This window comes from Rattus rattus, chromosome X (genome assembly GCF_011064425.1).
Source record: "Rattus rattus isolate New Zealand chromosome X, Rrattus_CSIRO_v1, whole genome shotgun sequence".
Taxonomy (NCBI): Eukaryota; Metazoa; Chordata; class Mammalia; order Rodentia; family Muridae; genus Rattus; species Rattus rattus.
The window spans coordinates 86,617,761-86,631,520 of NC_046172.1; the positions used below are offsets into that span (position 1 = coordinate 86,617,761).

Sequence of the window (13,760 nt, forward strand, 5' to 3'; positions counted from 1 at the left end):
TGTCTTTCAGTTTTTTATATGATGGATTACGTTTATTGATGTTCATATATTGAAGTATTCCTATATCTCTGGGATGGAGCCTACTAGAGCATGGTGGATTGTCTTTCTGATGTGTGTCTTGGATTAAGTTTCCAAGTATTTTATTAAGTATCTCCATACCTATTTTTTTTCTTTGGCAGTTCTGTAACTTTATTTGATATTCAGCAGTTAGTTCTCATCCACATTGACTGTCTGTAGATTTTTGAATGTGGTAACAGGCACCTAAGTTACCAGTGTGTAGAGCTTGTTTGGTGAATCCTCATCCTCATTACGATTTCTGGACAAGCGTACTCGGATGTGGTACGGAACATTCCTTATTCCTTTGGCCCAGACGGCTTTATTGAGCCTGGTGTCTATGCGCACATCTGGAGTCCCCATCTCCTTCATGGCAAATTTCCGAATTTCTTTGAGTGCCCGAGGAGCACCCTTCTTGAAGCCCACTCCATGGATGCGCTTGTGAATGTTGATGGTGTATTCTCGGGTCACCAACTCGTTGATGGCAGAACGGCCCTTCTTCTTCTCGCCACCCTTCTTTGCCGGAACCAGAAGGACGCGGGGGATTGTGGGATGGAATGTCGCGTAGCCGTATCCATCCAATTGGTCTCTAGTTCTCTTTCTTTGTTGGATCTTTATATGGTTTGGATATCAGGGTACCTGTGGCTTCATAAAATGAATTGGTTAATGCTCTTTCTGTTTCTATTTTGTGGAGTAATTTGGGGAGCATTGGCATTAACTCATTAAAAGTTTGATATAATTCAGTACTAAGCCATCTGGTCCTGGAATTTCTTTTTAGTTGAGGAAATCTTAATGACTGTTTCTGTTTCACTAGTGGTTATAGTTCTATTTTTTAATATCGATTTAACATTGTTAAGGGGTACTTATTGAGAAAAATTATCCATTTATTGCAGATTTTTCAGTTTCACACAGCACATTTTTAAAAGAATGATTCTCTGGATTTCATTGGTGTATGTTGTTATGTCTCCCTTTTTGTTTCTGATTTTCATAATTTGGTTATTCTCTCTGTGTCTCTTAGTTTGGATAAGCTTGTGTCCTCTTGATTTTCTCAAATTAACAACTTTGTTTCATTGATTCTTTGTATTTTTCTCTTTATTTCTATTTTAATGGTTTCATCCCTGTTTGATTATTTCTTGTCACCTATCCTTTTGTGCGTACTTCTGGTAAAAGTTTGAGAAAAGATATTTCAAGCAAATATACCAGAGAAGCAAGCTAGTATATCATTTGTAATAAAGTAGACATCAACCAAAATGAAACAAAAGAGATGAAGAAAACTATGTACTCATCAAAGAAAAAAAGTCCACCAAGAAGATATTTCATTTCTTAAAATATATGCCCCAAACACCCAGTTTGTTAAAGAAACACTACTACTTGCTTGAAATATCCTTTTTCAAGCTTTACCATTAAGTCATGTCTATCCTTCATATTGATGCATGTTTCCTGTATGTAGCAGAAGTATGGATCCTGTTTTTACCTCCATTCTGTTATTCTGTGCCTTTCCTGGCAGTGTTGGGGTATGGATTTAGACCATTGTTATTCTGAGATATCAATGACTCATAATTTTTGATTATTTTGTTGTTGCTGTTGTTGTAGGTGGTGGTGCTGTGTGTTAATCTGAGTGAATGAGTATGTGTGTATATTTTCATTCTTTTTATTTTGCTGATGTGAGATTATTTCCTTTGTTTTCATAGATGTAGTTAACCTCCTTAGGTTGCATTATAGATAGATAATGTTTAACTTCGGCTTCTTGATGTACTGTCTTATTTTCTTCATTTATGGTATTTTCTATGTATAGGAGGCTGGGCAGGAATCGATGATCTCTTAGAGTTTGCAGCACATCTATCTGTTCAGGAACTTCTGATTTTCAGTCTCCATTGAGATGTCAGATATAATTTTGATACATCTACCCTTATACCTTACGTGGCATTTTCCCCTTGCAGCTTTTAATATTCTTTGTTTGTTTGATATGTTTAGTGTTCTGATTATTATGTGGCAAAAAGGCTTTCTTTTCTGTACCAGTTTACTTGATCTTCTGCATGCTTCTTATAGAAATCTCCTTCTTGAGATTAGGGAATTTTTCAACTATGATTTCATTAAAGATATATCTTGAGCCTTTGAGAAAGGATTCTTCTCCTTCTTCTAGTCTCATTATTATTAGCTTTGGTCTTTTCATAATGTTCCATATTTTCTGGATGTTTTGTTTCAGGATTTTTTTTATATTTAACATTTTTTGACCATTGTACCCATTTCTTCTATTATTTTCTTAACACCTAAAATTATCCTTCCATATCTTATATTCTGTTGGTGAAACTTGCTTCTGTAGTTATTGTTTAAATTCCAAAATTTTTTACTTTCAAATTTACTGTTTGTATGTTTCTCTATTTTCTCTAATTCTTTTCAGGTCTTGAACAATAATTTTCATTTCCTTCAACTGTTTATGGGTTTTGTGGTTGTGTTTCCCTGGGTTTCTTTAAAGGACTTATTAATTTGCTTTCTGAGAATTCCTACCATCTGCACATAGATGGTTTTAAGTTTTTTCCTTGTGCTTCAGCTATGTTGAAATATTAAGGGCCCCCTGCTGTAGAGTAGCTTGTCTCTATTGGAGACTTATTGCCTTAGTTGTTATTGATTGTAGGCGTTTTTTCCTTGCATCTAGGTATGTGGGCATCTCTCTCTCTCTCTCTCTCTCTCTCTCTCTCTCTCTGTGTGTGTGTGTGTGTGTGTGTGTGTGTGTGTGTGTGTGTGTGTGTGTGTGTGTGTGTCCAGGTACTGACTTCTGGCTTTTGGCTTTGTCTTTTTTGAGTGGATGTGTCCTTCCTTGGATTCTGTTTCCTCTCTGGACTTTTGGAGAGTGTGAAGAGTATGTGTTGCCTTTTTTCCTGGCCTGCTCAGTTGGTGTACTCATGGGGGAATGATTGCTACTGTAGGAAGCTGGGATAATGAGATTAGTTTGAGGAAGGAAGGTCAGGGAAAAGGTCTTTGTGATAAGTAGGGGTTGGGGTCAGAGAGGAGAGGGGGAAACAATGGGTTTGCTGCTACAGATCTAGAGATTAGAATAGGGGGATTGGATCTCTGGAGCAGTATGAGACGTGTGGGTCTGCTCCAGTCAACTTGCTTTCCTGGAAGTAGCAACCCTTGGGATAATAGGCTGTGCCTGATGGGGTTAGGACATGGGACAAAGCAATGAGTTGAGGGAAGATCATTAGAAGGGGAAGTTCTGTGGATTCACAGAAATTAGGAGCAGTGAAGCAAGGGATGCTGCCACAACTGTTCTTCTGCAGAGCCGGGGATGAGACCAGGGGTTGCATTTGAGGAAACAGAGAGAGAAGAGAAGGTCAGAGGGCAGTATACCTGTTTATCTGGCAGGGGTGGCCTGCTGGAGTTGGGGACTGGGATAAAATTATCCAATGAGAGCAGGACGGCTCAGAGAGGATGGACAGTAGGATCCACAGATCTGATCGGGGGCATGGAAGACTGCAGCTGGTGTTTTGTTCCAGTTATGGAGAAGAGACTGTGGGATTAGATATGGAGGGGAACAGTGAGTGGTAAGGGTCTTCAGTTAGCTTGTTTCCCTGTTCTTATCTGGTGTATTCCTAGTGAAAGTCTGCTGCTGTTGGGGCTGGGATAATGAGATGGGTTGGGAAAAGTTGGGAGAGAAGATCTGTGTGGTATGTTGCAGATGAGTTCAGATGGGAAAGAGAGAGTCTTCAGGTTTCTCGAAACCGAGCTAGGGATGATACTAGGAGGATGAGATCTTGGGAGCACTATGGCAGGTGTCTATATTTATTCTTTCAAAATAATATTTTTAATATTTCCTTGAGAATTTCAACATTGGGTTTTCCACTTTGTTTTGTCCAACTAATTTTAGAAGTGGGGCTTACTCTTCCAGTCACCTTTTTTTTTAAATTATTATTAACTTGAGTATTTCTTATTTACATTTCGAGTGTTATTCCCTTTCCCTGTTTCCGGGCCAACATCCCCCTAACCCCTCCCCCACCTTCTTTATGGGTGTTCCCCTCCCCATCCTCCACCCATTGCCACCGTCCCCCCAACAATCACGTTCACTGGGGTTCAGTCTTAGCAGGACCAAGGGCTTCCCCTTCCACTGGTGATCTTACTAGGATATTCATTGCTACCTATGAGGTTGGAGCCCAGGGTCAGTCCATGTATAGTCTTTGGGTAGTGGCTTAGTCCCTGGAAGCTCTGGTTGTTGGCATTGTTGTTCATATGGGGTCTCGGGCCCCTTCAAGCTCTTTCAGTCCTTTCTCTGATTCCTTCCAACGGGGTCCTGTTCTCAGTTCAGTGGTTTGCTGCTGGCATTCGCCTCTGTATTTGTTGTATTCTGGCTGTGTCTCTCAGGAGAGATCTACATCCGGCTCCTGTCGGCCTGCACTTCTTTGCTTCATCCATCTTGTCTAATTGGGTGTTCCAGTCACCTTTTAAACATGCTTATTGCAATGTTCCCAATGGCTGTGTCCCATTGTATCCCCACTAAGACATTATCTTTTGCTTTACATTTTAAAAATTGAATTTCTTTTTTGTAGAATACTTTCAGGTTCACAGAAAAAAAAAACTGAGAGAAACATGGTTCTTTTTTAACATCCCTCAGCTCCTCACAGGTCTTCTATCATAAATGTTTCCTTCTAGGCTTGTGTATTTACTATAATGAAGGAACCTACACTGATGCATCATTATCATGCTGAGTCTGTATTTTATATTAGTGTTTACTCTTGGTGGTATATTCTTTGGATTTGGACATATATATGATGATGTAGACTAACAATTAAAGCACCATATAGAACTCTCTCTGCTGTAAATGGCCTCTAAGTTCACCTAGTTATTTCTCCCTTCTTTCACTGATCTTTATGTTCTTCATTTTCACTTTTCAGAATCTCGCAAAGTTAGACCCATACTTCTTTCCCTTTATGATATACATTTAAGTTTCTCTCTTTCTCCTTGTTTTCCTTTCCTGAATTCCACCCCACTCCCTGGTGTGACTTAAAGTTAGTTCTTCTTATCCTGTATGTTAGACAAGCCCTCTATAATGGAACAATACAAGCCTTATTACTTTGATTTTTAATTCCTTTGAATTGAATATATTTCCATGTGCTTACTCGACCACTGTATATATTCTTTGGTAAGGTGTCAGACTTTTAGCCCATTTTTCATTGGGTTGTTTGTTCTATTGTTGAATTTCAAGTTCTCTTAGGATGTGTTGAACAACACTTTTTTAACAAAAATATATTATGTAAATATTTTCATCTAGTCTGTATCCATTCTTATGCTTTTGACATCTGCCTCACAGACCTAAAATTAACTGATTAACTAATTAATTAATGATAATGACGTTTTCATATGTGGCCAGTCCAGGTAGACCACAAACTCACTCTTATTTTCCAGTCTTCTTTTTTTTTCTTGGATATATTTCTTTATTTACATTTCAAATGTTATTCCCTTTCCCTGTTTTCTGTCCATAAGCCCCCTATCCCCTCCTCCTCCCCCATAAGGGTGTTCCCCCCTCATCCCTCCTCTTACTACCACCCCCACATTCCCCTGCACTAGGGGTCCAACATTAGCAGGACCAAGGGCTTCTCCTTCCACTTTCGTGCCCAACAAGGCTATTCTCTGCTACCTATGCAGTTGGAGCCATGGGTTAGTCCCTATATAGTCTTTGGGTAGTGGTTTAGCCCCTGGGAGCTCTGCTTGGTTGGCATTGTTGTTCTTATGGGGTTTCAAGCCCCTTCAGCTCTTTCAATCCTTTCTCTAATTCTTCCAAATGGGGTACCGTTCTCAGTTCAGTGGTTTGCTGCTAGCATTCGCCTCTGTTTTTGACATGTTCTGGCTGTGTCTCTCAGGAGAGATCTATATCTGGTTCCTGTCAGCCTGCACTTCTTAGCTTCATCCATCTAGTTTTGGTGGATATATATATATATATATATATATATATCAATCACATGTGGGGCAGGCTCCGAATGGCCATTTCTTCAGTCTCTGTTCTAAACTTTGCCTCCATATTCCCTTCTATGGATATTTTTGTTCTGTCTTTTAAGAAGGAATGAAACATCTGCATTTTAGTCATCCTTCTTCTTGAGCTACATGCGATCTGTAGATTGCATCTTGATTTCCCAGCCTTCTAACTATTCATATTTCAACCATGTACCACCACATTTGGCAGGAGTTCTGCTTTGAAAGTCTATTTAAGCAATTCTTTAATACACCACGTCTTTGGTATCATACAAAGAGTCATAAATTCAATCTCCTGTATAATCTTCTATTCTCTTTTGTGGTTTTACATTTCACTATAATGTCTGTGGGCCATTTGGAAGTAGTTGTTGTTAAGACTTGAAGAAATCAGAGAAAGAACTGGAAGAGCTTGAAGGGGCTCGAGACCCCATATGAACAACAATGCTAAGCAACCAGAGCTTCCAGGGACTAAGCCACTACCTAAAGACTATACATGGACTGACCCTGGACTCTGACCTCATAGGTAGCAATGAATATCCTAGTAAGAGCACCAGTGGAAGGGAAGCCCTGGGTCCCTGCTAAGACTGAATGTGATTGTTGGGGGGAGGCGCAATGGGGAGGATGGGGAAGGAACACCCAAAAGAAGGGGAGGAGGGAGTTAGGGGATGTTGGCCCGAAACTGGGAAAGGGAATAACACTCGAAATGTAAATAAGAAATACTCAAGTTAAAAAAAAGAAAAAAAGAACATAACAAAATATATACAAAGGAATCAGGACGGATATTAATATCCACTAGGAAATGAATTAACATAAATTTTTTTACAAAAAAAAGAATATTAGATCTCTCTAAATATTTATCTATTTGCACATGGATGCCCAGAAGTTGAAACAGAGAGAGGGATGGAGGGAGGGAGGAAAAGGATGTAAGAAGGACAAGATGGAAGGAGAGAAAAAGGAAGAAGTGGGAGAGGGAAAGAGAAAAATATATAGATACATAGATAGACAGCGAGACAGGCAGATGGGATAACTATGAGTATAGCATGAAAGGCATGCCACCAACAACCTACTTTCCCTAACCAGGCTGTACCTCTCAAGTTTTCCACTGCCTCTTAAATGTTCCAACCTCCTCACAACAGTGCCACCAGTTTAGATGCTAAATATTCAAATACATGAATCTTTGTGGGACATTCCAATTCCAACTCCAATAGGTATAGCAAAGGAGTTCTACTTAAGTAACATAATTCTGTTTAATCTGGATAATCAAAGACTTCCACCACTGTTTTCCATCTTCTATATAAACAAGAACATCTGGAGACACGTGTTATAGCAAGTGATTATATTCACCAGTGAGACTAAAATTTAAAAAAAATTATACAAGCTTTCAAAATTTCCCAATAGGGTGTGAAGCAACTGGAATTCTCATATACTGGGGGAATTGTAAATTGCCAGAATCATTTTGTAAAACTACTTGTCTACTTTGATTAAATCTGATTATATGCTTAATTGTGACAGAAAAATCCCAAACTTGACAAATGTATACATGAATTCACCAAGAAATGTTTATTGAGATTTTTGTGGCAAGGGAAAATATTGAAGCCAAAACCAAAAACCACAATGTAAATCACAAGAAGAATGGATGATTCATTGCTGGAACATGAGCAAACTAGTACATAATACACAACAATGTAGATGAATCTCTCCAAAATAACACTGAGTGAGAGCTTCCACATACATATGGCAATGTTCTCTCTGATTACATTTACATACATTTTAAAGATATAAGGCTTATTTCTGACAATAATGATTTCCCTTTAGAGGAAGAAGGAAATGAGTTGGAACAAGAAAAAAGAAAGACTTTACTGAAGTTTTTTCTTGAGGTGGTTGATGGGTTAAACAGATATATTCAGTGTAAAGTTACTGAAGTGTGATCATTAATTTTGTATATTTTTGGGAATGGAGTTGTAAAATTTCAATATAAACACATACATATCAGTGACATTTTTAACCAATCTGATTTGGCTTGGTAAGCTCTATGAGAGCATTTATGATGAGAAATTTACATTTTAAACACTCACTTTTTGAGTATTGAGAATCACTATTGGACAGTTGGTTATCCTTTTGAGGTAGAGACTGCCTTAACAATGAGGTGGAAGTAGGAATTACATGTGTCTAATACTGAAGCATGTGGCCTTCCCTACTATCATTATCTTTTATTACAATTAGACATTCATTCCTATGCTAAACAGCCACAATTCTGTCCCTTTTTCCTTAATTTATATTTTTGGCACAAAGGGATAACAGAATGCTAAATATATTCATAATTTTGTTTTACAATGTCAAAATAAAGTTGAAAAACGTTTATTTTAGCAAGGAAAAATCACTATTCATTCCCTCCTATATATTTTTGGTATGTGCACGTGTGTGTATGTGTTGTCACAAAGCTTGTGTATGTATATTATGGCAACATGAATATATCTTTCATTTGTTTCATAAAACTTTTAAAACTTTGCTAAGTATTTGAGCAAAGCTGAACCTCAAGTAAACAATCTCATTACTTGTGGTAGGCACTTAGAAGACTTTCCCCTCTTAAAAATATTAATTCAGAATCTTACAGGGCGCAAAACAATTCAACATTTTTCTACGTGCATTGACTTATATGCAGAGATATTAAATTGTATCTGTCATTTCTCATCTGTTGTTCAGTGATAATATTTGCTCAGCTACCCAGGGGCATTTTATAATTCTCCTTACATACTGACTAACTCTAACATCCATCCCTCTTTAGGCTTTTAATTGACAAAATAGGGGCACTATCACTGATCCATGTGACTCTAGCACTTCCCTATAAACCTTGAATACAGCACTGAAAATTGGTAATTTAGTCTTATTATTATAGTTCTACCACTTATATACGTTATAAATTAAAGCTGAAGTGACACATGTCGGATGCTGAATTTAATAGAAAGTCATAAAAGGATGTGAGAATGCTATTGTTTTCCAAAAGGCGAGTTTAGCAAGTCTGTTTACCTATTGGATGTCATAAACTCATTATTCTCTGATTTTTAAATCAAAAAACAAACTCTTCAACATCCAAGACATATAAGTGGTTTTGTTGCTTTGCCTAATGCATCTTACAGATGTACTATTTTACAGTATTAATGATCAACAATTTTTATCGGATATTTTATTTATTTACATTTCAAATATTATCCTCTTTCACGGTTCCCCTCTGGAAACACCCTATCCCATCCCCCATACCCTTGCTTCTATGAGGGTGCTCCCTTACCTACCCACCTACTTCCTCCTCCCTGCCTTGGCATTCCCCTACACTGGGACATCAATCCTTCACAGGACCAAAGGCCTTTCCTCCCATTGATGTCCTACAAGGCCATGCTCTGCCACATATGTGGCTGGAGCCATGGGTTCATCCATGTGTAGTCTTTGGTTGGTGGCTTAGTCCCTGGGAGCTCTGGGGGAGTCTGGTTGGTTGATATTGTTGTTCTTCCTGTGGGTTTCAAACCCCTTTGGCTCCTTCAGTCCTTTCTCTAATTCCTCTATTGGAGACGCCATGCTCAATCCAATGCTTGGCTGTGAGCCCCCACCCCTTTATTTGTCAGATTTTGTCAGAGCATCTCAGGAGACAACTATATCAGGCTACCATCAGCAAGCACTTCTTTGCATCTACAATAGTGTCTGGGTTTGGTGTTTGTATATGGAAAGGATCCCCAGGGAGCAGTCTCTGGATGGCCTTTTTTCAGTCTCTTCTCCATACTTTGTCTCTGTATTTCCTCGAGTATTTTGTTACCCTTCAAAGAAAGACTGATCCACCCACATTTTGGTCTTCCTTCTTTTCTTGAGCTTCATGTGGTCTGTGAATTGTATCTTGGACATTCCCAGTTTTGGGGCTAATATTTACTTATCAGTGAGTGCATACTGTGTATGTTCTTTTGTGATATGGTTACCTCACTCAGGATGATATTTTCTAGTTCCATCCATTTCCACATCAAACAAGATACACTCTAATTAATAGAAGAAAAAGTGGGGAAGAATCTCGAACACATGGGCACTGGGGGAAATTTCCTGAACTAAACACCAATGGCTTATGCTGTAAGATCAAGAATCGACAAATGGGACCTCATAAAACTGCAAAGCTTCTATAAGGCAAAAGACACTGTCATTAGGACAAAACAGCAACCAACAGATTGGAAAAAGATCTTTACCAATCCTACATCTGATAGAGGGTTAATATCCAAAATATACAAAGAACTCAATAAAATAGACTCCAGAGAGCCAAATCACCCTATTAAAAAATGGGGTACAGAGCTAAACAAAATATTCTCAGCAGAGGATTACTGAATGGTCAAAAAACATCTTTAGTCATAAGGGAAATGCAAATCAAAACAACCCTGAGATTTCACCTCACACCAGTCAGAATGGCTAAGATCAAAACTCAGGTGACAGCAGATGCTGGCGAAGATGTGGAGAAAGAGGAATACTCCTCCATTGTTGGTGGGATTGCAAACTGGTACAACCACACTTGATATCAGTCGGGAGGTTCCTCAGAAAATTGGACATTCCACTACCTGAGGACTCAGCTATACCACTCCTAGGCTTATACCCAAAAGATGCTCCAACATACACAAAGACACATGCTCCACTATGTTCATAGCAGCCTTATTTATAAGAGCCAGAAGCTGGAAAGAACCCAGATGCCCTTCAACAGGGGAATAGATTTAAAACATGTGGTACATCTACACAATGGAGTACTACCCAGCTATCAGAAACAATGACTTCATGAAATTAATAGGCAAATGGATGAAACTGGAAAATATCATCCTTAGTGAGGTAACCAATCACAGAAAAACACACTTGGTATGCACTCATTGATAAGTGGAAATTAGCCCAAAACCTTGAATTACCCAAGATGCAATCTACAGATCTCAGGAAACTCAAGAAGAAGGATGACCAATGTGCAGATGCTCCCACTCCTTCTTAAAAGGGGAAAAATATCCATAGGAGGGGATATGGAAGCAAAGTTTAGAGTAGCAACTGGAAGGAATTGCCATTCAGAGCCTGCCCCACATGTGGCATATATATATCTCCACTAAAACTAGATAAGATTGATGAAGCTAAAAATGCAGGCTGAAAAGGGACCGGATATAGATCTCTCCTGAGAGACATCCAGAGCATGTCCAATACAGAGGTCAATGCTAGCAGCTAACCACTGAACTGAGAACAGGATCCCCTTTGGGGGAATTAGAGGAAGGATTGAAAGAGCTGAAGGAGCTAGTAACCCCATAAGAACAACAATGTCAACCAACCAGAGCTTCCATGGACTAAACCACTACCCAAAGACTATACATGGACTGACCCAGGGCTCCACCTGCATAAGTAGCAGAGAATGGCCTTGTTGGGGCAGCAGGGGAAGGAGAAGCCTTTGGTCCTAATAAGGTTGGACCCCCCAGGGGAGGGGAGTATGGAGGTGGGAAGTAGGGGGGATGTATGGGGGGAATACCCGTATGGGGGAGAGAGAGGGGATGGGGGTTTATGGACAGTAAACCTGGAAAAGGAATAACATGTGAAATGTAAGTAAAGAAATATATCCAAGAAAATAAAGAAAAAAAAAAGAATTTCATGGTCATTGTTTGTAATAGCTGAGCAGTACTCCATTGTGTAAATATACCACATTTTCTGTATCAATTTCTCCACTGAAGGACATCTTGGTTCTTTCCAGCTCCTGACTATTATAAATAAGGTTGCTATGAACTTAGTAGAACATGTGTCCTTGTTGTATGTTGGAGAATCTTTTCGGTATATGCCCAGGAGTGGTATAGCTGGGTCCTCAGGTGTCCAATTTTCTGAGGAACCTCCAGACTGACTTCCAGAGTGGTTGTATCAGCTTGCAATCCCATTAACAATGAAGGGGTGTTCCCCTTTCTCCACATCTGTGTCAGCTTGCATATACATGTGTCTGTGAACAGAAGTGCAGGTCTTCATGGAGTTGATAAGATGGCATTCCAACAAGATTTCAGAAATTGAACTTGGGTCCTCTGCCAATGTAACATGTGCTATTAATCACTGAGCCAACTCTCCGACTCCTCATCCCATTTTTTTTAAAATACAACAATAGTTTAGAAACCTACATGAGAATTTAGTGCACCTTTATTTATGATATAATATGCCAATTTCTTCATTTCAGTTCTCTGAGTGTATGCTGCAGAATTACTAAAGGAGAAAAAATGAATTTGGCAATAATATTATAGTACTTATAATTAGGTGAGAAGACTGTCAATCATTATCTGCATTTCATTCGGTTCAGGCAGATATAAGAAACTAACAAGCCTTCCTTTGGTATTGAATCTATATAAGAATTGTAGAGTCATCAACAAGTTTAAACTTCCTCACAGTTAGAAACATTTAGAATCATATCATTTATACAAAATCACTCTTATTTAAATAACTTGTATGCAGACAGGCTGACCTCAAACACACAGAGATCTGCCTGCATGCCTCTGCATTCCTAGTCTGGAACTAAGAGCATGTACCACCATGCTCAGTGAAAGTATTATTTCTTATATTTAATTTTTTGTGTGTATGCATGTGTATAGGGACATGGGTGTACAGTCATGTGGAGTTTAGAGGACATCGTTCAGAAGAAGGCTCTTTCCTTCTCCCTTCTTGTGTGTTTTAGTTAGGGTTTTACTGCTGTGAACAGACACCATGACCAAAGGAAACTTTATAAAGGACAACATTTAATTGGGGCTGGCTTACTTGTTCAAAGGTTTAGTCCATTTTCACCAAGGTGGGAGCATGGCAACATCTAGGCAGGCATGGTGCAGCAGGAGCTGAGAGTTCTATATCTTCTTCTGAAGGCTGCTAGCAGAAAACTCCCTTCCAGGCAGCTAGGATGAGGGTCTTAAGCCCACACCTACAGTGACACACCTATTCCAAAAGGCCACACCTCCTAATAATGCCATTCCCTGAGTCAAGCATATCAAGCTATCACAATATGGTTTCTTGGGATTGATTTCAGGTCACCAGACTTGGAGACTTGTGTCTTTGTCAACTGAGCCATTTTTTTTTTCAGATTGAAGATTATTTTTAAACTTGTCTTGGACGAGAGTTACTTCAAATCAATCTATTAAGCCTTTTTTTGTGAAAAGATCACAGTCAGTTAAGGAAAGAGGAACACTTGCAATAACCAGACTTTCATGAAAATTAATCTGAGCTGTTACAAAAAGTAAGATCATATAGCCCATTTTTGAAACAAACATTTGTAGGGCACTATAATTAATCTGCAATGACTCTCAGATGGATAGCAGTTTTGTGCCATACCAGATACAAAATTCTCTCATTTCCAAATCTCCCTAAAACTGTTTACGATGCCATCCAATATAAAAGAGTAGGTCATTGCAACAATCAAGTCAGCTTCATCATTCCTTTCCCAGAGCTGTTTTGCATATTGGGTCATACAACAGTTTTAGTCTTAGTGACTGTCTATTTTGGGAGCTCACCTATAATCTGGTGACATTATGGAAGAGAGCCTGAAATTGTAATGGTAGCATGAATAAAAAAGGCAAGCATTCAGAGTTTAAATGATTATCTTAGTATGGCTCCTTTTCATTTACAAAAGTGCTTTTAAACACTAATTAATCCATGTAAAGTCCCTGTGAGTCCAGCTACACTATGAGAAAATCAGAGTTTAGTAAGAGAAAAGTGAGATTTCCTAGCAGAGCTATATT

The 13,760-nt window shown here is 38.8% G+C and overlaps 1 pseudogene; it reads right to left on the reverse strand.

Annotated features, from left to right (window-relative positions):
- Window positions 1-207: 207 nt before the first annotated feature.
- Window positions 208-1,534, reverse strand: LOC116888044 (annotated as a pseudogene).
- Between the last annotated feature and the right edge of the window lie 12,226 nt (window positions 1,535-13,760).